This window comes from Catharus ustulatus, chromosome 22, assembly GCF_009819885.2.
Source record: "Catharus ustulatus isolate bCatUst1 chromosome 22, bCatUst1.pri.v2, whole genome shotgun sequence".
Lineage (NCBI taxonomy): Eukaryota > Metazoa > Chordata > Aves > Passeriformes > Turdidae > Catharus > Catharus ustulatus.
This window is the reverse complement of record NC_046242.1, coordinates 10,390,887-10,415,951: the sequence shown is the minus strand read 5'-3', so window position 1 is coordinate 10,415,951 and position 25,065 is coordinate 10,390,887.

The following is a 25,065-nucleotide window of genomic DNA, read 5'->3' as shown; positions in this document are numbered from 1 at the left end:
GCATGACAGAGGGCTGCTGGATAATGGAAAATTGCAGGATCAGCCCCTGTCACAACTCCATGCAATATCTGGTGTTAACCCTGTCATGACAGGAGGGAGGGGCACACAGCTCCAACTCTTCCCTGTCGAGTCAGGGCCTTTGGCACCCCTATGCCAGGGCTCACACCTCATCACTCCGAGCTCTGCTGGTCATAGCATAGGTGCGGGCCTTTCTTATCCATACACTGCCATGTCCGCCTCTTTCCAGCCCCCTCCTGCAACCCATATGGATTTTGCAGCACTGAAGTGGAACAATTTTTGACTGGAGGCTCAGCCACCTGTTATCAAAACTCACTGAAGCCTGGTTTCAGAAGAACTGGCTTTCCCTTGAATGCCAGGCAGAAATATGGAATGGGTTAGGTTGGAAGAGACTATAAACCCATCCAGTCCCCAGCCCCTGCCGTGGGCAGGGACACCTTCCATTACCCAGGCTGCTCCAGGCCCTGTCTAACCTGTCCTTGGACACTTCCAGTCACTGTGTTTGCCTCATTCTGTCCTTCTTAAAAGTTTTCTGCTCTAAATCTCCAGCTCCCTTCTGCCACCAAGGAGGGATTGTCCCACGTCTCCCTGCCCAGGTCCCCACTGATCTCTCTGTGCCACCTCCACAGGCTGATCTTGTCCCTGCACACTCTGGCCAGGACTCACCCAGGTGTTCCCAGCCTTGACATGGGCATGGACCTTCACCCAATTTCCTGCTAATGCTGGGAGTCCTGGGGAGATCCCACCACAGCTGAGCCAGAGCAAAAATGGGAAACTGAGGTCTGAGCAGTGGAGAACCCATCAGCCTTTCCTGCACTCCTCAGAGCAGCCTACTCACCCCTGGCAGACACATCCCCTCCCAGCACAGCCCCATGGCTGGTGCCATTGTCTGAGCTGGGCTGGGAGGGAGAGGAAGCCCGAGGAGGGGCACATGGCACATATCCTCTTTGACAAAGGGTGCCCAGTGCCCGCTGGGCAGGTGTCCAGGCAGCTGGCTGGGCTGTCAGTACTGGCTCTGGTGCTTGAGGACCAACAGATGGGATCCATTAGCAGAGATTATTTAGATATCTCCAAAGGGCTCCGTCACAACCCATTAAACTTATACAAGCAGCCATAATGAGGGCTTAACACGCTGTCGGTGACATGCCTAGCACAGCTCCACACCAGCGGAGCACTCAGGGACAGTGGCACGGGTGGAGCGACCCTCAGATCCCGGGTCTGGATGGCCCCACCCTGCCGTGTAGGTCTGGGCTGGTCCCCCCATGTGCACCTCCATTCCTGTGAGGCTCAAGTGCCTCGGATGGGGGGCCGAGTTCTCTGGATGTGCTTCCCGCTCCAGCCTCACCCTTGCTCCCTTTGGCATCACCCAGAGCAAGGGGAGGCCAGCGCTGTCCCCGTGCTCCAGCACTGGGCTGATAATACGGGATGTGTCTGTTCCCAGTGCCGATCCTGGGAGCTGCCAGTGGCCCTGGCTGGCTTGGATCCCAGGATCCCTCCAGCCCCGGGAGCCCCCGTCCTTCATCGCCCCCCGACAGGCCCAGATGCCTCCGAGTGCTGGAGCCAAGGAGAGGCAGGTGCTGCAGGCACCAACCACACGGTGCCATTTCTAGCGCCTCCATCCTGGCATGATGGCTGGAGCTTGCCCACTGGTATTCCCAGTGTGAGCCAGGATGGTGCTGTAGCATGCCAGGAAGCCCTTGAAGCCCCACTGTCACTCAGCTGTGTCCCCTCCAGGTCCCCACTGTCACTGTTTCTGCTTAAGGGACTAAATTTCTGCTCCTTTGCTTTCTTACAGCATGTCCTGTGCTCTAGGAATGCTGTGCTCTAGAGGGAGGTCTCCTATGACAGAGAGGGCTCTCTGCCCTCTTCCATGGAGGGTTTTGAAGAAGGGGCTTTCCCAGGAGATGGAAGTAGGGCAGGACATTCCCTGGGGATTCCACAGAGGAGTGGATTTGTCTTCATTAACTCTGGAACTTAGCAGCCTTTAATCTGACAACAATTTGCAAACATCAGAGGAAAAAGGCTGGAAGGGATTGGATGGAGATCCACCACAGCACCAGGAGAATTCCAGTGGGGTAAGTATCCTCGAACCAGGGCACTGCAGGAGCTGGTGCATCCAGGATGTGTTCAGCTAGAGTCACCTGGTCTGGTGGAAAGTGTCCCTGTCCATGGCAGGAGCTGGATTGGCTTTAAGGTCCTTCCAACCTAAACCGCTCCATGGTTGTGATTTCTGCTCCCAGTACAGAGTCCTGGGCTACCCCAACCCATGAGGGCACAGCTCCTGTCCCCCAGGTGCCACAGGGAGTTACCCCCCAAGTGTCCTGCCTGGTGCTTCCCATTCCCGTGTCTGCAAACACTAAAGAGCTGTTTGCCACTAGCAAATGCCTCCTGCTTGCCCCGTCCATGGGGTTTGTGGGGCTCCCACATTTTGGCAGGGTAGCTTTTGGAACCAGCTCAGTTTCTCTGCCCCTCTAGGTAAGGGCTGCAGTTTCAAGGCAGCTCTCCATGAATTCAGCATTGCTGAATGGGAATCCGGATGGGGAGGCTCAGGTATCTGAAGGTGTCAAGCTTCCACTCAAACATTTGACGCTGTTTTCCATGACCTCATTAGGCTGAGGCTCATTAGCCTGTTCTCCTCCGAACTGGAGCTCCTCCCAGGAATTCTGGGCCATTCTTTGTCGCCAGCACAGTAGGTGGGTCATGGCTCGGAGTGCAGCTCTGTATGTACCATTACATGGCTGGGTGCTGCAGTCTCTAATAACGCTATTTCTGGATTGCAGCGATGCTAATTGAGAACTAGTGTGTCATTAATTATACAAATAACTTGATGCCAGCACTGGATTGTGTCTCTAATTTCGGGAACTACTGTCCTCGTTTGTTTGGTTTGACAGCTCCTAGCACTCGAGGTCTTGCATTATTTGGCATTTCATTCAACAGCCACGGCAATTCCGGGACAGTGGGTGCCTGGATGTGCATGTCCCCTTATCCTGATCCCAAGCAGAGCCAGCCTGGGATGCCTGGAAGGACTCCTGTCTGTGGGCATTCTCCTCCCATGCTACTGGGACAGGCAGCGTTACCAGGCTGGGGTTCCACCTGTGCAGGGGCTCTGCTGTGACAGGGCACTGTGCCTGTGCCAGGGAACACATCCTCCTGCAGTTCCCTTCTCCCTCAAGGCTTCTGTTGGCTCTGAAAGGAGGATCAGCCAGCACAGAGGCTTTCCCATGTTTGTTTCTTAGCCTGTGCTCTCTGGAGTGCTCAGGTAGCCCCAGCCCCGAGGCTCCCGGTGTGGCTCCAGGGGAGGAGGTGGCAGTGGCTGAGCAGAGCTTTGACTTCCCTGCAGAGGAGCAGCCCCTGCTGGAAGTTATCCCAGTGAGTGTCTCCATCCATTTCTGTACATGTCCAATGGGAATGAACTGAATCTGCTCTGGGATGAGCCAGCAGGCTCAGGGAGTGTTGCTGGCTTGCACTGGGTGTGTGGATGGGAGACCAAGTGATGCCACCAGGGCAGGAGGTCTGGGTGGGCAGCAGGTCTGGTGGGCAGCTCAGGCAGCTCCTGAGGGGCTGAGGCTTAACCTTCCCTCAACTAATTATTTTACTTCTTTAGTTTGGAGGATGTGCCTGTTTTAAGTCCCTCCCAGAGCTTTTCAGGACTTTGGTTCAGTTCTTCTGGCATTTTTCCCTGTAGTACAATATGATCTTTGTGAACTCCACTGCCTTCAGCATCCCAAATATTTGCAGTATCTTTTTGTGGAATATTTTGAATGCCCAGCACAGCCCCAGGGAGTCCCAGGAAGCACCTCCTAGATAAGACATTAGGAGCACACACGCAGGAAGGTTGGGCTTTGTCCAGCAGAACCAGTGAGGATCCAGATGAAAACATGGAACATCTGACCTCTGGCACTTGCTCCAAACCCTTTCCCTGGCAGGAAGAGCAGAACAAACCGTTTTCACACCAACTCAACCTCAGACTGAAGAGTTCCCTTTCCCTTTGCACAGAGTGGCTCTGCAGGGCTTTGCTATCTCTGTCTCCCTGTTGCCATCTGGTTCCTCTGTCGGAACTGCTGCAGTGCCAGAGGGACATTTTTAGCTGCTCTTGTGAAAGGACAACGTGATTTTCTAAAATTACATGTTACCCATTATTTCCTAAGCTTCCTCATTCCTGTCTTCTCCTCCCAAGGAGAGCACTGGAGCCAGGTCCGGGCGTGGAGTGGGCAGCTGGGGAGCCAGAGTGGGTTCCTGCTGTGGGCTCTCCCCAGATCTCTGTACCCGTCTGAAGGTCAGCACGGTCCACGCTGCCATCTGGCATATTCTCCCCCCGAAATGTTTTCCAAAACAGCCTCCAGAAGTATCTTTTCCATGCTGCCTCTGTGTCCTGTGTCTGCAAGATCACCCCACAAATCCAGCTCTGACGTGGTTGTGTTCAACACGAGGAATTTTTTCCAAAAGCTCCTTTCATCAGTTTTTTCAAGCCTGTATCAATGGCCGCCAAGGGGAAATCCGTCCCTATGAGTACCATTGCTTGGGTGCCCACAGGGAATCCTGCACTGAGAGATTTTCCTCTCTCTGAAGAGTCCTTCTTTGGGTTTTCTTTTTTTATCTTTTCTTTCTTTTCTTCTTTCTTTCCCTTTTTCTTTTCTTCTTTTCTTTTCTTTGCTTTTCTTTTCTTTTCTTTTCTTTTCTTTTCTTTTCTTTTCTTTTCTTTTCTTTTCTTTTCTTTCTTTTCTCTTTTCTTCTCAGAGTCTCTTTTCTTCTCTTTCTTTCTTCTCTTTCTTTTTTTCTTTTCTTCTCTTTTTTCTTTTATTTTCTTTTCTTTCCCCCCTTTCCCCTTAAAATGTTAAATGAAGATTCCCAGCCAGCTCCCTCAGCTTTGATTTTGGGATCCTCATTAATTCCTGGGCCTAATTAGAGCCCTGATACCCCCCAGTGCTGCCTTTGATCACTCACACCTCCAGTTTGCTGCACATCTCCAAAGTTTCATTCTCATCCGCTGCTCCTCCCTTTCCCCCCACACCTTGGTGCTCTTTTGAATTCCCACGGCACTGTCTCAGCCCTCTTCCCTCTTTTCCATCCAGAGAAGCTGTGGCTGCTCCTGATCCTTGGCAGTGCCCAGGGGCCAGGTTGGGCGGGTTGGAGCACCCTGGGGATTTTGGGATGTGTCCCTGTCCATGGCAGGGGGTGGCACTGGCTGAACATTGAGGCCCCTTCCACCCAATTCATTCTGTGATTCCATTGATTCCATGATACCCCTCAACCTCCACACACTTATCCTGGCAAAGAGACCAGTGAAGGGTCCCAGGAGAATCCTCTGCCCAGAGCTGATTCCCAAACCACTGGCCCAAATCTCATGCACAGTCTGTCCCAGGAGGTCTGTAGCACCAGGGACACCTTTCTGGGAAGGGGCAGTCCCTCTGCTGGGAAGAGAAGTGACGGGTGCCCAGAGGGAAGAGGAGGAACTGCAGCCCCTCCTGGAAAGTACTTCAGGATTTCTGCAGGATCTAGAGGGAAATTTCTCAGTTCTCACTTGCAGGTTCTTAAAAAGTCCATTTTAAAGATCAGCATTATGTCAGGATGTCCAGTGACAGCTCTGTAGCCATCCAGGAAAAAATAACATCGAGAAGCAAATGGTTTCCAATGTGTTTTCTTGGGGTGTGGACTATGAACAACAACTGTGTTTATCCTCGGTGGCTGCATTCTGAGAGATGAGTGTTTGGTGGCTGATGATGTCCTCAGAGGGTGCTACAGTGACCCATTCCAAATGGATGATTCCAGAGCTCTCACCCACCTCTTCAAACCCTTCCACCTTTCTGTCAGCTCTGTATAACCCACATAGGGCTCCCATTTTCCCTGTGAGGTGCTTTCTCTTGCTGTATCAACACGAGTACATGGCCTTATCAGTATTGCCTTCATGGATTGGTGCAGTAGAAGTCAAAATCCTCAGTCTGCTGTCCCAGTAGGATCCCAGAATCTAACAGTATTAAACTCTGGGCTGTCATGGTCAGGACCACCACAGCTTTGAAACCAGTTTGTGCAACATCTGTCCAGAACAGTTTGAGATTGTATTGAAATATTCTCAAGAGCCCTTCAGCTGAGGCTTAAGCAGGAATAAAAAGTGCACACCCTGATGGTCAGATGAAAGAGAAAGCCCTTGCCTATGGAAGAGAGGTGTGTAATTGCAGAGACATGAACTGGATCTGGTTTTAATCCACTGGACAGACTGAGCACTGTCAAGTGCAATTTCTAATCTCAGTCCCGCTCGGCTGCGTCGGAGTATGGCTGAAGGTGTTTTTCAAGTGTTTAGGAGGCTTTCCAAAGACAACAGTGTCATCTGGAGAACATCAGCCTGCAGGCTGGTTGCTGTGAACGGGACACTCTTTGAAAAGCTCTCGGTGCTGATGCAAGTCCAGATGGCTCGTGTTGAACCTGGGGCTGGGCCATGTGCAGAACATGCCATGAGGTTCCTGTGGCTCCACCATGCTCAGCCTGTGAGCACAGCACAGGAGTGCCGACCCCTCTCCCTGGACCCACAGGACTTTCCCTGACCCCCAGATGTGCCCAGATGTGTCTCTAGGTGCAGCCTGCACCCCTCCAGGTGCCCGGGTCTGTGTGCTGTGCACCTGTCCTGTGTGCAGCACTGAGCTTATCCCTATCCTGCAGCACAGCACCAGCAGTACAGGAGAGCAGGAGCACCATGGGGATGGCTCAGTGTGGGAGTGGGATCCTCCAAGGACACCCTTGAGCTGGAGGAGTGTGGGTTCAGGGGGTGCAGAGGTGGTGCTCAGTGTCAGCTCAGATCCAGGGAAGAAGGGCAGTTCTGTGTCCACTTCTCTTTTCCAGTGTCCATTTCCAGGCACACAGAGCTCTCCCTGCCTTTCCCTCCACCTTCATCCCCAGGACACACCAGTGCCAGCCTGGGGGGATCCATCCTCCCACAGCTCCTTCTCTGTGGGCAGCACTGCTTCTCCCCACACCAGTCCTGCTGGACACACACCTGGGAGGTGGGGTCAGCAACCACTCCTACATCCTCTAAAATCCAGAGGCTGAGACCACTGAGGACATTCCACAGCTCCCACTGCCCCAAGGAAAGGCTCTGTGGCTCAGCATCCTCAGGCTGTGGGGCCAAGTGCTGCATCTGGCTGCACAACAGCATCACACAGCTGATCCTTGTGGGGAAGAGGATCTGTTTCTCTCCAAACAACTCTGAAGAGGCTTTTTCCTCTGTCCTGCTGATCCTCTCAAAGTCCTTACACTTGGCACAGCCCAGCTGTGGTGCGTTCCTGGGTTTCAGTTTTCCTTTTGCTGCTTCTGTAGCTCTTCCAGAGGTGAAGAGGTTTGGAAAAGCTGCGGGTGGAAATGGAAAAGTGGAATGAATACATATCCTAGACACACAGGATTTTTATGGGCCTGAAAAGTGGAGGGGAAGAAAAGAAAATGGGTAGATATTCCTGTCTGGAAACTTCGAAGCTGCAAGTAACAGGGAGGTGTTTGAGGAGATCAGGAAAACCACCATGCTGGTGGGGAGTTGTTTCTGACTGCAGTGCACAACCTGTCACTTTAGAGAGCTCAGGCTCCGAGTCTAGCCAGGAACAGGGGGGACCAGCTCTGCACACCTGGCATTTCCCTGGAGCAGCAGAGCTCTGCTTTCCAACCAGCACCTGCATCCAGAGCACAACAAGTAGAGCAAGGCACAGAGGGGCTCAGGTCAGAGCTGCTGACCTCCCTGGGCTGGACATTGGCCCAAGAGCATCAATCTGCTGGGACACAGCAGCGCCAGCACAGGGAGCCTCTGGCTGGGATTAACCTCATGTCATCGGAATGCCGACCTGCGTTTGGGTCCCCGAAATAAATCACTCGCTGGGGAGCAGCTGAGTGAGACACAGATCTTTGCAGCTTCCCTTCCTGTTTACATCTGTTCTGGTGTCTCTCCCTATGAGGGTCTGGTCCACGTTTGCAGAGGAGGAGGCTCAGAGGAGCACACATGGGCACCAAATGCTGCAGCTGCACAACTCATGGTCAGGCTCCTGGGGAAAGACTCCCAGGTGCAGGTGCCAGCACTGCTGTCCCCATGGAAAGGTAGAGAGCGGATGCTCTGGTGCCTATGACCCTTCTGCTGTAGCCAGGCTGAGTGCAGAGAGCTACCCCCAGTACCCCTACCTGGATCCCACCAGCCTTTGAGCTGTTTGGGTTTCCCTGAAGCCTCCTGGGAGCAGCACTGGGAGGTGGATGGTCAGGAAGCAGCCCCTGCCCCAGAGTTGCTCCTGTACCCAGGTAAGGGACAAGTCACAATGCTGCAGTGCTGGCAGCCACCATCGACTTCTTTGGAGCAGCACCTGGAACTCTCTGTGCCTGTCCTGCTGCCAGAGCACCATCACTGGGAGGCAAATGTTTGGCTGTCACCACTGCCCCTGGAGCTCCTTCAGCTCCCTCTCCCCACAGGGGGGACCTGGCTGTACCTAAATCCAACAGCAGTGATGGGTGGAAGAGCTAAATATGAGGATGTGGCTGCTGCCATGGACAACAGCAGAGGCAGGGTTTCCTAATAGAAATTAATTCAATTTTATGAGCAAAACTCTTATATTGCATTAGTGAAGTTAAGACATTCTGTCTCTTTCCTAACAAAATAAACATTTTTGGCAAAGCAAATGAGTGTTTCCTATCTAAGCTCTGCCTGGCACAGGAAAGTCTCCAGGAACTACAGCTGGATGCTCACCTGGCGTTGTGCTGCCCCTGCTTCTCCCAGTCTGGGATAACTCAGACACAGCTTAGTAGGGGTAGAAATGAAGTGCAGAGAGCTTTTATCTTTCCCAGAGCCCACCATGGCCTCTCCACAGTGCCACTCCCATGGTCCAGCTGGGTGTCACTGAGCCAACTCCTCACCATTCTCCACAGGGGTGGTGCCTCTTCGTATCTTCCTTCCAACATTAGGGGCTGACAGCTAAAAACGTCTCTTTTCCCATCTGTCACAGGACCTGTGTTTGCTGCATTTGTGTCTTCAGCTCAGAGAGGAGCCTGTTCCCATTGCTTGGGTGATGTCCGTCCCACAAGCATCCAGGAGGGCCCTGCAGCGGTGAGGCCGGGCTGTCTGCACACAGAGGTGACACCAGGTGGCTGCCAAGTGTCCTTCGGGACTGAATAGCTCTGCTGGGCCAGGTGGGACACCCTGGGCAGCCCTGGTTCGTTGTTCCGCTGTCCCAGACACAAGCTGGGTCCCAGGAGGAGGTGGAGGGCTCTGGGACGGGAACGGGAGCACCGGCAGCCCCGGGGCTGGGAAAAGGAGGGCAAAACACACAAGAAAACAAATCCCTTGCTGTGGCTGCTTCTCCTAATGAGGAGCAGGACTTTGCCCTAGCCTGAGGGCACAGAGGGAGGGCTCAGCAGAGCTCCACTCTCTCCCTTCAAAGCTGCGTGGGGAGTCAGGCAGACAATTTAGTGAGCCCAGGGGCAAAGCCCTGCTGGCTGCTGCTCCTCGGAGCCACTTTTCCTGGAAAGCAGTGATGCAGATGGGCACGGTGTGAGCAGTAATGTCGAGGTCTCTGGCGGCGGGGGGCCAGGGAGAAACTGCCAGTCCCGGGGAGTCTGATCTGTCTCGCAATTGTCCGGGCTCCGCTGCCTCCAGCCAGCACTCGGGCTCGTTGGAAAGTATTTCTGAATGGTTCCCAGCCATGGTTCCCATTTTGTTCTGTTTAAATTCTTCCTCCAAGACAATCTCAGTCGTAATTGTTCTCAGATTTAGGAAACTGGCTCTTCCTGAGACCAGAAAGCACCGTTACTGGTTGGGATCGTATCCCTTATCCCTCTGGCTCACAGTGAACTCCCTTGAACCACATTTGTGCCTCAGGCTGCTGCAGCCTCCCAAGCTGGGACCTCATTTATGCTGTCCCTGAGAAGTTCACTCAGCCACCACCTCATGCTGAGCAGAAACCTTTTGGCTTCAGAATTGCAGTGGCTTTTGGCGAGCCCCGGGTGGCAGGGAAACGCTCTGGTGCCCTCTGAGGAGCAGTGGTGTGGAGCTTCTTCTGTGGTGCTTTGTGCATGCATGTCCCTATTCCTCAGGAGTGACACGACCTCTCCAGTGTGACTCCTCTGGTAGGAGGGGAAAGTAGCAGAGATCAGCTTGTGCAGATCTGCAGGCAGGGGCAGAGCAGGGCCCAGGCTCTGCTCCACTGCCCAGCAGTGGCACCAGAGGAACGGGCAGGGACTGAGCCCAGCAATTGCCCCTGCACAGGAGGCAGAACTTGTGCCCTGGGCAGTGCCCAGGGAGGGGCTGGAGTGTCCCTTAGCGGGGATATTCCAGAGCCACATGGACACATCCTGTGCCCTGTGCTCTGGGGTGGCCCTGCCTGGGCAGGGGTGGTTGGACTAGTGACCTCCAGTGATTGCTTACAAGTTCAGCCATTCTGGGATTGTGTCCTGAGCCTTCAGCAACTCCGAGCTTCCCAGACTTTGATTACACTAGGAGCAGCTTTCCTTTAAAAATGCATCCTGCCAGGATCTGGCTGCAGGATCTCGGCTAAAGCAGCTGATAAATGGACTGAGGGGTATTTTACTGCTGTCCTTGTCTCCTCACCACTACACCAAACCAGCCCACTGCTCCTTCGGTGGCTGCCAAGCTCTAGACAGGGACCTTGAGGGTGGTTGGACCAGAGGCATCAGTGTCCTCCCAGCTAACACAAGCCAGTGGATATCAGGAGTCATCCCCAGTGTTTAGAGCCCTATGTCTGCACTGATGACTGGGAGCAAGCCCTCCTCTGTCAGCCCATGGACACAGAGGAGTCCCTTAGAGCCTCAGGAACAGTCGACCCAGGAGGCTGCGCATGCTCCCCTGCAGCACCACAGATATGCTCGGTACATCCTCTGGGCTGCTGCCAGGATTTGTCCATCTGACCTTCATTTGGCAAAGGGGGTGGGAAAGAGCTGCATGGAAATAGAGCAGAAAGGTGGGGAAACAGGGACAGAGGCTGGACTGCTAGATGGGGAAGAACTGGGAGGAAGGGCAGGAAGAGAATGTGCTGCAGGATGAGCTGTGGCTTGAAGGCAGGTGCTGGAGCTAGTCCAGAGACTGTGGCCTTGCTAATGGAATTTGCTGGAGTGCCAAATGGGAGAGATAACAGACGCAGAGAATCAGAGACTCATGGAATAACTGAGCTTGGAAAAGCCCTCCAGAATCATCGAGTCCAACCTGTGCCTGATCCCCACCTTGTCCCCAGCCCAGAGCACTGAGTGCCATGTCCAGCCCTTCCCTGGGCACCTCCAGGGATGGGCACTCCAAACCTCCCTGGGCAGCCCCTGCCAATCCCTGACCACCCTTCCCATGGGGAAATTGCTGCTGATGTCCACCCTGAGCCTCCCCTGGCCCAGCCTGAGGCCGTTCCCTCTCCTCCTGTCCCTGTTCCCTGGGAGCAGAGCCCGACCCCCCCGGCTGTTCCCTCCTGTCAGGGACTTGTGCAGAGCCACAAGGTGCCCCCTGAGCCTCCTTTTCTCCAGGCTGAGCCCCTTTCCCAGCTCCCTCAGCCCCTCCTGGGGCTCCAGACCCTTCCCAGCTCCATTCCCTGCCCTGGACACGCTCCAGCCCCTCAGGGTCTGCCTTGTCCTGAGGGGCCCTGGATTGGACACAGGACTGGAGGGCCTCGGCAGTGCCAGCACAGCGAGTGCCCTGGTCCTGCTGCCACTCTACTTTTGACACAGGCCAACATCACAGGCACAGAGAATGGTCAAAATAGCCTGGAAGGGCAAGGTCAGGTATCTGCACAGTCCGCCCAGAGGTGTCCATGAAAGGTGAAATAGGAATGGAAGAGCAGTGTGGAAACATAGGAGTCACCCCTGTGGCCTCATAAAGGACAATCCCTGTTGGCAGGGTGGTCACAGTGGGGTGGCTTGTCCCTATGCCAGCAAGGGGGCACTGCCAAGAGCTGGCCTTGCCCTGCTCATCCACAGGCTGTGTGAGGGGCTCTGTGGGCAGAGGAGGGACAGGCAGGTGGAACGAGAGCTGCTTTTAGGAGAGAAGCATGAAAATGTTAGGCTTGTTTAGTCTAGGAAAATGAAGGCTGGGAGAGAGTTGGTCTATAAATACATCTGGGAATAAACAGCAGGAGGGATCAGAGCTATTTAGGCTAGAGGAGCATGCTGGCAGAGGAGCAGATGGCTATCAGCTGGCCGTGAACATGGTTACGCTGCAGAGAGAGAGGACCCATCTCCTCCTTGCTAAAGGCAGCCCTGTGACAGCCTCTCCTGGGGTCAGCAAGGGCCAAAACCTGCGCTGAGCCAAGAACTGCAGCCCAGCAGCCTTGTCAAAAATCAGCTTCAGAGGCTTCAGCACCTCCATCTCAGCATGGAAGGGGCCCTTGGTGGACTCCTGGGAGAGTCACCTGGAGCAGCCCTTGGGATGCTGCTCAGAGCGCTGGGTGCTGTCAGAGCTGAGGTCACATCACACTCCTTCTGGTGTGAGCCAGGAAGGATCTGAAGGCTTCAATTCATGGAGCAGCTGTGGGGCTGGGAAGGCTGTGGTGCACCGGAAACTTCAAAAAACCCTGGTGTGGATCCAGCTTGGCCTCGACCCAGATTAAAAAAACAAACAAACATGACATTTCTGGTGAACTACAAACCCTGGCACGTGGCCAGCACTGCAAATAGCCAGACTGATTTCAAGATGGAGTTTGAAAAATTTATGGGGAGGATTTACCCGGGTGGATGCCTGTGGTAGCAGGAATGGGAATGGGTCCCTCAGGAGCACTTCCCAGGCCGGCATTCGACCTGTGGCTGCAGCCTGAAGTACCGAGGCATGGACACCCTGCCATGGCCGTGGTGTCCTGGCCACCCTCCTGAGGAACCTCTCTGCTCCCTCCTGTGCTGCCCAGCCCTGCTCCACAGCCACAGAGACACCCTGGGGGATCATCCTTGGGGAAGGAAGAGGGAATGAATCACTGAATCCCAGCTGTGTTGCCTGGGAAGGTGATGCTGCAGGAGGATCTCAAAAGCTGATGGTCCAGAGGGGCTCAGGGGCTCTACACAGCTGTGTGAGGGTGATTTTTGAGGGCACTGTTCATATCATTCCCACTCTCCTTGGCGCCATTTCATCCTCCACCTCCCTCCTCCTATCACTGCTTTCCAGAGCCTCTTCTATCCCATTTTCCGTCCCTCATGTCAGGAATCAAACCTCTCCTCCCTGTCTCTCAGTGGCCCCACCTCAGGAGCTCCCTCAGCAGCCCTGCCTATGTGCAGGGGATTCCTGGTGCTTCCCAGTCACTTCCAAGCCATCTTCCTAGGTTTCCCTATTATACATTCTCCTTTCCTCTCCTCCCACCACAGTCACATTCTGATGGGACATGGATAATGAAGGTAGCCACAGGTGCTGTTACCTCCCATGCCAGGATGTCCCAGAGCCACTCCCTGTCCCCGACAAGGGGCAGGGGTGAGGTTGTTATGCTGCATCCATGGCTCCCAGCAGGTTTTTTGCAGGAATGCCACAGTCCCAGGTACTGATTTGTCCCCAAGGCATCACTACCCAAAGCATCAGTGATGCAGAGATGTGGGGAGAGCCACACACACTGGCAGAGAGATCCAAATCCTCCCCCTGCCTGTCTTGGGTCAGGCTCATGGAACTGCCACTCACTTTCCTGGGCCATCATTACCCTTCAGCATTTTCAGTTACTCAGGTTTCCCATTTTTCCCCATTTCCCCATCACATGGGATGACATCCTGCTCTGTTCCTGCTGCCCAGCCCCTTTGGATGGGCAGTGGGAGTAGAAAGCAGGGCACAGGGGATGCAGAATTTGTGACACAATGTGCACACCCAGCACAGGTGTTTGCACCTGCAGGTCCCAAGGAAGCAGCTTTCTACACCATTCCTAATTGTACCCTCTCATGATGTGCTCCCAAGGGAATTCTCACCCAGGCTCCTGTGCAGGGCCAGGAGTTGGACTTGATCCTTGTGGTTCTCTTCCAACTCAGTGATTAGGTTGCCCAGAGCAGCTGTGGCTGCCCCTGGATCTATGGCAGTGTCCAAGGCTAGGTTGGACTTTGGGTCTTGGAGAAACCTGGGGCAGTGGAATTCGTCCCTGCCCATGGCAGGGGATGGGTTGAGATGGGATTTAAGTTCCCCCCAGCACAAACCATTGCGTGATTTTATGATTTGCTACCTGAAGATTTTTCCCATGTGACCCTTTTGCTTCAAATTCCTTATCAGTTTCCTCTTTCCTCCCAGCCCATTTGGAGGCTTTGTTCAGGCTCTCCCCTTCCCTGTCCCGGGCAGCTGTGGGAGCAGGAATGAGCTGTGCTGAGGCCGGGCAGTGGGGATGGCTGCTGTGAAGTGTTTGAGGAGAGATGAGAAGCATCGCTCATGCTTGGGGAACTCAGGGCCTCCTTCCAGCTGCTTGGGCTTAGAGCAGGTTACAATTCTGGGAAATGGGGCCCTTTCCCAGTGTCAAATACACGGTGCTTTGGCATTTCCAGAGCACAGGAGATGTAAAGCTGCTCTCTGAGCACAGCACCACTCCTCTCCCCACGTCACAGCTCAGCGCCCTGGGACCCCCTCCTCAGGATGGGCCTGCCTGTGCTGCATTCACAGCTCTGCAGAGTTCCCAGGCACAGTATTTATCCTGAGACACTGAAAGCCTCTCTCCCCTATGTGGAAATAAGGATATTATCTGTTGTCAGCTCTCAAGCTCCTCATAACCTGTGGCTATGTCCTTCCATTCCTGGGGTGTCCCTGTCCTCTCCCTACTGGATGTACTCAGCTAATATCCAGTGGAGAGCAGGGTGAGAAGGGTTAACAGCCACTTTTTTGAGTCACCAGGCTGCCACTGGGCTCCACAAACCCTGGCAGGGTGCAGGAATCCTGACCCTCCATGCAGGGGACATTTACCCCTGGGGACACCCTGACACCTTGCCCCAGGCTGCTCAGGAATCACAACCTGCCTTCAAACCTGTCTGGCTCCGTGCAGCAGCCAGGGTTTGGCAGTGCCAGCAGCACCAGTGGGTGCCCTGTGCTGCAGCACCCACTGCCCGAATGTCCCCAGCACCCCCAGCTCCTCTGGACTCCTGCACACCCAACAGCACCCTGAACATCCCATCTCAGGGCTTGCCCCAAAAGAGTCCTTCTCTTCCACATCCTGAGGCCTGTGGAGAAGCATCAACCCGGGTTGTTCCCACATTCCAGCATGCTCCAAATTCCATCTCCTCGGGCACTGGGCTGGTTGTGTCTGCTTACCATGAGTCTGAGTCACTGCTGTATTTTGTCTGTCCCAGGTGGTTCTGCTGGATCAAATTAGGGCTGTGCTGGCCTCACCTGCTTGGGAAAGCAATCACGTAAAGCAATCACTTGTTGTGGGCTGCTTCACCTCAGGCCTTTGCTGACAAGGGTTCTGTACTGGGGCTGGGCAGGGTAGTTTTGGCTACCTTGGGAACACTGGGCACGGTACTGCCAGAGGACACACCCCACGCTGAGGGCCTGTGTGCTCTGGGCAATGGGCCACCTTGGGTGTGCAAGGGCACATGCTAACCTTAACTCTACCTCTAACCCCAGTCCCTGCTCCAGCAGCACTTCTCTCTCCTACAAAACTTCACCCTCCCTTCTGGGCCCCCATCCCATCCCAGACACCTGGACCAGCTTCTCCTGCTGCCCCAAACACCAGCAGGGTGTGTGATGAGCACAGGAGAGGCAGCAGTGCTCGATGCTCATCTCTGTGTGTGCCTGAGGACAGTGCCACCCTTGCCGTGGCTCTCTCTTGGGACAGGGCAGCTTCTGTCCCCACACACCAGTGACAAACACAGATGCCATGAGAACCTGCCTGTAGTGTCCATGTAACGCTTCTCAGCTCTAGGAAGTCATCTGCTGCTCGATGCCAACCCCCCTTTGTTATGTGCTAAGATGCAAAATATTTTAATCCACGTTTCTCTTTCGCGTTTCTTTTCTTTCCCATGCTGGATTCCTAGAAGACAGGGAATTTATGGTGTGAGTCTGCTCCAGCCGCAGAGAAAACCCAGCCAAGGTCAACACCACGAGACAGGCAGCTCCTGCCAAGGGGGGAAAGAGCGATTGCTTAGTGCTTGGCAGAGGAGGAAATCAAACCAAAACCCTTCCAAAAAAATCGAGATATAAAACACCCCCCACCCCGAAGCCCCTTGGTGGAAAAAGACCGAAAGCTGTAAGGACGGTGCCTGCATTTCCCCCGCCCGGCCTCAGCCTGGCCCTGCTTTGCCTTGCCCAGCCCTGTCCCCTGGCACTGTGCAGGGAGCCCAGCAAGCAGGGCTGTAGCCGGTGGCACAGAGACATTCCTGACCATGCCCAGATCCAGCCCTCACCCAGAACTCCAACACCAAGACCAGCTCTTGCCACCGTGTTCCAGGAGGGCTGTTGTGTTCAGGGATTGCTCTTGGGTGGCTGTTTGGTTTAGCATCACTGCCCAGCACCTTTCCCCACATCCCATTGGTACCAGATGCTGCTCCACGCCTGAAGGGACCTGAGAGTTTGGCTGCTCAGGCACTGCTGCCAGCCTGGCCTGGCAGGCATGGGGAATTTGAGCCATTCCCATTAACGCTGTGCTTTGGGATGTTCACCAGCAAATCCCCTCTGGTGCTCCCCTGGGGTGTGTGTGGGACTCCAAGCAGCCATGCCAGGCCCACCTGGAGTGACCCACACGTGTCAGGGAGGCTGCACTGTGGGACAAGTGCCAGGGCCCTGCCCATGCTGCCCCTGCTGCCTCTGTTCATGGCAGGGCAAGGAAGGCTGGGAAAAGGGCATTGTCCATGGGATGGACAATGGACACTGCTCTGGAGATTGGGATGGTGCTCGCAGAGCCTTGGCAAGGGCAGCTGTGCTGGTCCTTTCAAAGACGTAAAATAGCTCCAGAGGGGAAGGAACACGCTGTTCTCCTCTCGTGGCAGACAGGATATCAAATGGGCTTTAGTGGCAGAAAGTCAGGTTAAACACAGGGAAAAGCAGTCAGAACAAAGCAGCTGGAGCAGCTCTGCCAGTGAAGTGCCTGGGCCCGGGACTGGGGCAGGGTGGGATGGCAGGGTGCCCACAAACCTCCTGTGCCATTCCTCTTAGATCCTGTGGGCATCCCTGGGTGTTGTTGTGGGCACCAGCTCTGCTCCAGTCTCAGCCTGGGCCATCTGCTTCGTCCTCCTTATCTTCTCTGCTTTTTTTTGTTTCCGTCACCCCTTCCCCATCCCCCATGAGCTGGGACAGGGTTTCTGTCTTGGCCAGGGAGCTGCAGGAGGTGGTTTTGTCTGGAGATGATGGGGTATGGAATGGGGCAGTACAGAGGTCCCACAGCCAGACCAGCAGTGGCTGAGCCCAGACTCTGAGGGTCACTGTGCTGGCATCATGCACCATTCCCGGCTTACCTCCCTGCCTGCCTTTACCCCTGCTCATGTCAAAGCCTGGATTTCCATCCCAGTGCCATGCAGTGGTCCAAAGCCACTCTCCAGCTTGTGGGAGCTTGTTGGAAAGGCTCAGCCTTGCCAAAACCAGGCTAATCTCAGCTCAGTCCCATGTGGTGTCAGGGACATTTCTGTGGCTGCCACATTTGCTTGCTCTGAACCCTTGTCACCATCCAGGGGCTCAACTAGAGGTTGTCCACAGCTTGTGGGCCCCTTTGTGGCCCCAGCCCTTGGAAAAGGTGCCTGTCCAGGACAGAGGGGCTGCAGAGCCCTGATGGGCAGCATGATCTGCTCTCCTTTCACATTGTGCTGCTCTCCAGGGCTTGTCCCCAGACAAGCCCAGGGTGACCCACTGGGCAGGATTTCCACAATATGCTCTGAAATACCAGCTCCATCATTTTACAGGAGGTGTTTTGAGGAAGTCGGGGGACATTGTCCTTCCTGTCTGCTGGGAAGGACAGAAGGAAGGACATTGAGCTGTTGGAGTGAGTCCAGAGGAGGGACCAAGTTGATCAGAGGGATGGAGCAGTGCTGCATTGAGGAAAGGCTGGGAGAGCTGGGATTGTTCAGCCTGGAGAAGAGAAGGACTCAGGGTGATCTGATTGTAGCCTTGCAGTTCCTGAAGAGAGATTACACAGCCTGGAGTGCTAAGACAAGGGGGGAGAGGTTCAAATTGACAGAGAGCAGGGTTTAGATTGACTATTAGGAAAAAAATCCTCCCTGTGAGGGTGGGCAGGCCCTACCACTGGTGCCCAGAGAAGATATAGCTGTCCCTGGATCCCTGGAAGTGCCCAAGGCCAAGTTGGACATTGGGGCTTGGAGCAGTCTGGGATAGGGGAAGGTGTCCCTGCAGGGGTGGAATGAGATGAGTCTTAAGTTCCTTTCCAGCCTAAACTACTCCATGATTCTCCAGCTCTGCTGGGACATCACCATCATCCTTCTCCCTGTCCAAACCACGGCACACACAGGAAGAGCCCTGACTTCCCCAGACTTCTCTGCACAGCAAGGGCTGAAAGTGTCCTCTGGCCATGGGGCTGCTGGGGACATGGAGGACACTGCAGAGAACCCTCCAGCCCTGGCACAAAACATCAGGAGCTGAGTAAACAGCTGAGTAAAGCTTCTACCAGCTTCTATCTGGCTCTGCTGCTCTACGTGTGCTCTGCACCCAGATGGGGACAGCCTGTGCCCAGGGGCTGGTACCAGCTTCTCCCTTGCACCTTATCCAGGGGAAAAGGTGTTTCCTGTGGGTATCCTGCCCATCAGCTGCAATGACTCATGCCGCTGGTTTCCTCTCTCAGCCCCTTCTGCACCTCCTGGCCTCTCCCTCCCACTTCCACCCTTCCTTGGCAGGAAATGGTGTAAAATACCCAGTTTATCAAAGCCCTGCTCCCCAGGAATTGCAGTGCTTGTCCTGGACAGGCGCCTCTCTGCTCCACACCACCCACCCCACAGGGATGGGGGATTGGGCAGGCCATGGGGTTCATCTGGCCACAGCCCTCCTGCTGCTCTCTGAGCACTCTGGGCATCCTGGGCACCCTGAGCACCTTGGATACACTGGCATCCTGGGTATCCTGGGCACCCTGAGCCCGAGAACTTGCTTTCAAAAATTGGCCTTTTGGGAAATCCTCAAACTTCAAGTCTTCCTTGGCCATCTCCTTAGGGAAACCCCTCTGCCACAGCCATGCACCTGTAGATGCCCCACAGCTGTGGGCTGGGATGAAAACTGACTGCCCATCTGATAGTTTGGGCACAAAAGGGGCAGGTTTAGCGGGAAACACACACTACCTATCTGGCCAAGTGTGCTCACTTGTCCTGGGAGTGTCTCGTGGTGACTCCTCATTCCATACCCATTCCCTGTCTCAAGGAGGGGAAGGCAGAAAATTCCAGCAGTGAGATTTGTGTGGTCTTGACAAATTCATTTAGGGAAGAAAGAAGGGGGTTGTGGTTAAAGGTTTGGTGGCTGAGACTTGGCTTCTTTCCCTGCCTCTGCCACACTTCAGTCCCAGAGTCACATGGAACCCTCGGAAATGCCATGGAGCAAACTGCTCCTCATGGCCTCAGGGTGCAGACACAGCATTGTCCCAGCTGCTGGGCCACTTGGGTTGACAGTCCCTGTGCCTGCCCTGGACCGAGAAAGGGGCTATTCCCTGTGTTTACTCCATTGGACTTCAGGAGCTGACTGATGTCTCCCTGTTCGAGGCCCCCTCTGCTCGGCTCCATTTAAGGGGCTTAGGAAGAATTGAACATTGCTGGAATTCTTCTCTCGCTAACTTTAAACATTCATTACTTTAAATGCTAATCCCCTGGGATTATCCCATTGGAGAGAGCGATGTGAAGCAACAGGGGAGAGAACAAAGTGTCTTCTTGCCCATTGCACACCACTCGATGGCTCTTTTGGGGAGGGAAGTGTGGAAATGCCAATGTGAGCTTCTCCAAACCTGGCGTGATTTTTACACCTCAGTGTGGACTCTCAAACAAGCCAAGTCTGAAGTGTCTTGTTCCAGCTGGTTTTGAGTTGTACATGTCCAAAGTGTCTCCGTGGAGCATGAGGGGGAAATGTGTATTTTTCCATGTGTGTGACTCAGAAATGACTGAACCCAGTCGGTTCCAATTTCTTGAAAAATCTGCTTTTGGCTTGAACCCAAGAGTGGAAACTTTCAACCATAAAGGAGTTGATTTGAGCTCTAAATAACATGAAAAAAGGCTTAGAAGGGAAACTGGATTTCAACCATCATTATGGCAATCACTTCTCATGGCCTTCTGACAGCAGCAGCAGAGCAAGTAGTGAAAGTAATTCCCAAGGAAAATTCACTTGGATTTCTTGGGCAGATTGGGATTGGGCTGCAGATGCTTTGTACAGGCCGTTCACGAGCGGGAGAGGGACCAGCCCTTGGAACAGCCAAGGAACAGGAGAGCTGAGCTCCAAAGGGATGGAGGTCATCCCTGGGCCTTGGCACAGGGCACAGCTTTGGGACAGAGGCACAGCCCTGCCCACACAGAGGTTCCTCACTCGCCTCCAACTTGTGCCTTCCCTGCAAAAGGCCCTGTTCACTCACAGAAGATTTATTTATTCCCTGAGAAGTGCCGGCATAATTTGAAGCCACAATTAATTAAAGACTGCTGCAGTCTGCTTGCAAACAGGAAGCGAGGCAGAGAAAAAGACACAATCTCTCAAAAACAGACATGTTGTGAATTAGCTCTAATCAGCCTAACAATGATGGATGCACTCCCCCAGTGGCTTTCATCTGTGAGCTGATTATGCTGATGGTTGTGAAGGCCCTACGCTGGATTAGGATGAGATGGACAAGCTGATAGCCTGGGTTTCTCCTGCCTTTCGAGGATGCTGGATCTCAGCACAGCGATGCTGTCCAACTTGGCCGTGGTCACACCAATAAATCAATGGCCCGGCTATAACTGGCGATGTGGCTCCCTGGCTCTGAAGAGAGGCCAGCAGATTTCCCTGAAAGGAGCAGACTGTTTATATTTGGGGAAAAAAGTTCCTTTAATTGGAATGAAAGCCAGGACCATGTGTTGTAGGACATCGTAGTATGGCACGGATCTGCAGGCGGGGAGGGATCGCTGCCTCTGAGCAGAGCCAGCTCCAAGGAGAGACCAGGTGGCTTTGGGCTTTGTCCAGGCTAGTTGTGAATATCTCCAAAGAGGATTTTCACCCTTGCTGTGCAAATCTTTCTTTTTCTTCACCTCATTTCATTACAGCTGGTGCCGGCAGCCCCTGGATCCTTCTCACACCCCTGAGAAGAGTCTGACCCTCTCTTTGTAACTCATTAGGCAGCTGAAAATAGCAATTAGGGAGTCCCTTACTGATGAATCCCTCATTGTTCCCTCAGGCACCATGTGCTCCAATCCCTTCCCATCCTGGTGAGGATGGACTCACCCCAGCATGTCACTTTTTACGGCCATCCCAACTCAAAATCCTATCAAGAGTAGATCTGGGCAAATTTGTGAAGGTAAAAATGGCTGTGACTGAAGTCACTCCCAGGTTCCTTCTCACAGTGTGGTCAACCAAGGACCCAGCTCAAGGGGACGAGGGGCTGGGCAGGGCTGGGGTTAGGGAAGGGCAGGGCTTATGGAGAAATATGGCTGAGGCCAAGCCATGAAGAGAGATGTGTTCCATAGCAGGAGCCCATGGAGCTCCTCACAGGACACCTGGTAATGTGAGAGGACACAAAGGATGAGTGAGGGCATGGGATGACCCCTGGGATGCGAAAGCCATGCAGAAAACCAGTCTATCAGTTGGGATATTCCAGAATCCTGCTCAGAGCAAAGGGCTTTGAGGGGTTGATGTTCTGAGGTTTGACTGACTTTGGCTACAGGCTCTACTTTGGGAGAAGTGTCTCCAGGACTAGAGACACTAGGTGAGAGAAATGGGCACTTCCAGAGCACTGTGGCTGCCTCCAGACTGGGATCTGCAGCTGGAAAAAGGGAGGCTGTGGATGGAAATTCTTGTGATGCTCAAGTCTGCTTGGAGACTGCTGGAGTTGCTGAAGGCATCATGGAGGAAATGTGGGGGGTGGGATGAGGTCTGTCCCCATCCCTCAGGGGACTGGGACAGAGAGACCCTGTGAAGGGATGTCCTGGCTGATCTGGGCTAAAGGGGCTGTGGAGCAGGAGCCCAGCACAGCCCCAGGAGGCTTTTCCCATTGGTTGTGCCCAAGTCCTTTTTAGGTCCTGGAGCAAGCAGTCTGCACATGTCCCTTGATCACAACTGCTCATAAATCTTTCTGTCACTGAGGGAGCCTTTCAACTTCCAGATATAGATTGGAGAGCAAATGCTACTGGCTATTCTGGGATGTGGCAGCTGATAGATGGCTCCAGAATTTACTATTTTAGACTTGGACTTTGTTTTCGGGGGAACACGATGGAGAAGCCAGTTGTGGAATGTGCACGTTGGCCACATAGGATGCATCTAAAAGAGGCTGAAGAGTAACCCCTGACAGATCAGCAGTGCAGGTGGAGGATTCCTCTTTCCCCTATTGGGAGATTTTTAATGATTCAAGTCAACTGAGCTGAAGAGCCCAGAGGCTGAAGGTGCTGGAGAATGACAGGATTTTCAAGGCAAAGGTACAAAATTTGATGGTACCTCTCACAACAGTGGCTTGCCCATTAAAATCACAGTGACAATGAGCAGAGCTTAAAGAGACCAGGCAAATGCTCATGGAAAAGTCTGTCTGAGGAGCTGGAAGTGCCCAGCGGAAACGAGAACTGCCAGAAGTCAAGCTGAGCCAGACCTTGTGAGGTGCAAATAGTGACAAACTCTGGGTCCATAAAGGGAAGGGGTTGATACAAGCGGAGAAGAATGGAGATTAAAGGTGATCTTGGGATGGGCCTACCCTCAAAACATCACATTTCTTGTGACATCAACTCAATCATCACAGGGTGGCTCATGGTGATGTCCCCCAGGAAACCAAACCCAGTGGTGTCTCAACCCACCCACCCCCAATCCTACAGGAACTGGCTCCAGTTCCACATGGCTCCCATGGGAATAAGTCAGCGTGGACTGGTGAGGGCCAGCAGGGGTGGGGCTCCTCAGCCACCACCAGCACTGGGACAGGTCTCTTTGGAGCCCTGGGAGTCTCCTGCCCCTGACTCAGGGGACTGGAGGAGCTCATTGCAGAGCTGGGATCGCTGGCCTCTGCTGGGGCATGCTGCTGGAAGAGCACAGAGGGATTCAGGTTGGTGGAGAACACCTCTGATGCCTCAGAACCAGCAGAAGGTAAGGGCTGGACCAAACCTTCCAGGACTGAAATGTGGGAATAAGTGGGACCATAACATGGAGTGTGCTTCGTCTGGGGTACTGATGCTGCTGGGAGGCAGCGAGGTCTGGCCCATGACATCGTGTGGATATTGAATCCATACATTTTATTAGTGTGGATTTTCCCTCTGGGGCTCATGAAGGACATGGAAACACTGACCTTGGAAAGGCCATCCTGAAGGAGCCAGCTGAGTAATGAATTTTAGCTGTTAAGGCAATAAATGGGAACACTTGGACACATCCTTGAGAAATCCAGGCCTCACCAGAGTGAGCATTTTGTAGATGTTGGGAGGAGGAAATCTGTTCTCAGTGGGCAGAAGGGAGATGAATCCTTGATCTGGTTGTAAATGAGGTGCAACCTCCTCCTCCTCCCTCCTTGGAACAACTGAGCCCTGTCCCTTGACCTCACTTCTGGCCCTTCCAGCACCTCAGAAGGGATTTCCAGTTCACTAAGACTTTCACTGCTGTCCCACCACGGACTCAGCCCAGCTTGCCCCAGGGCCCAGGCCTGGTCCTGGGTGGCCCCCATGCACATGCACATCGCCTCCAAGGAATGTGCTTTCTTGGGTGGAAAATGTGTCATCAGAGAAATATTTCATATTTTCGTTTGTTCGCATTCCCCAAATGAAAAATGAATCGTGAAGATTCATAAATAAGGGGCTGAGTTTCTCATTTACATATTTCTGTGGTTCTTGGAGTAGGGGTGGCCGTGGCCCTGCCAACCATGTCCTAAGCCTTCCCCTCGTGCACCTTGGTTCCCGCTGGCAGCTGCCTGCGCTCCCTGGAACGGGAAAGCTCAGACCAGCTCCGCGTCGCTGAGGTCACTCTGCCTCCTGCCAACATCCCGTGCAGCTGCTGGCACAAATGGGGCAGGGAAAGCTTGGATCCTCGGAGAAATCCCATCCCCAGGTTTTTGGGATGCAAAGAGGGGTTTGCATAGAGCAGGAGGGGGGAAACCCTATGGCATGGTCCCAGCTTGGCTCTGTTGACAGTGATGGTACCCAGTGAGTGGAGACGGTACAGGGCTGTCCCGTGCTCCCTCCATGGGCACAGGCCAGTGCTCTGCCCTTGCCTGCCACAGCCCAGCTGCACTGCAGCTCCATCTGCTCTTCTCTCCTCAACTCTCCCCTTGCTCCATGGCCAAATGGCAGTTTGCCTTGTCCATCCTCTCCCTGTCCCTGTGGGAGCTCTGCACCCTGCAGTTGAATGTGGCCCCACATCCAAGCGCCCCCTCTGAACTGCAGCACCTGACACAGGCAGGTTGGAGAGAGGTGCAGAACCTCTGGGCATCCCCTGCAAATTCCCCCCAAATGTTTGTAGCAAGGTGTATTGAGACTTCTGTGTGGGACAGGTGTTTTCCTCACAGTTCCTCCAAAGAGGTCTCCAAGGGGCTCCAGTGGGTGCAGGGCAGCAGCAAGCCCTTCTCAGTGCACCAGGAGACCATCCCAGGGTGTTCTCCTGGACTGGGAGGAGATCTCACCTTTGGGATGCTGCTGACCTCCAGCTGTGAACTCCAGCGTCCTGACCTTCTCCTGGTGCACTCCTGGGTTTGGATATGGGGCTTGGCAGCTGGAGATACTCCACAGGCACCACTGTGACCACAGCTATCCATGCCCAAACTCCAGGCCAAGGTTGGAGTTTCAGGTGGCCATTTCCTCCTGGTACTGCACAGGAAGACCAGTTGGTGTCACCCAAGGGTTAATGGCAATAAACTGTGCTGCTAAAGGGATCTTCTGGTTTCAATTTAACTTAGCATTTGCGTGTGGATTACACTCAAGGACGTTCATGCTCACTTAATAACCTCCCCACTCAGGCACCACAGAAATGAGCGGTGCCAGAGCCTGGGGAGGAAGGGCAATATTTAACACTTGTCCCGCTGAAAGATGACCCCACTT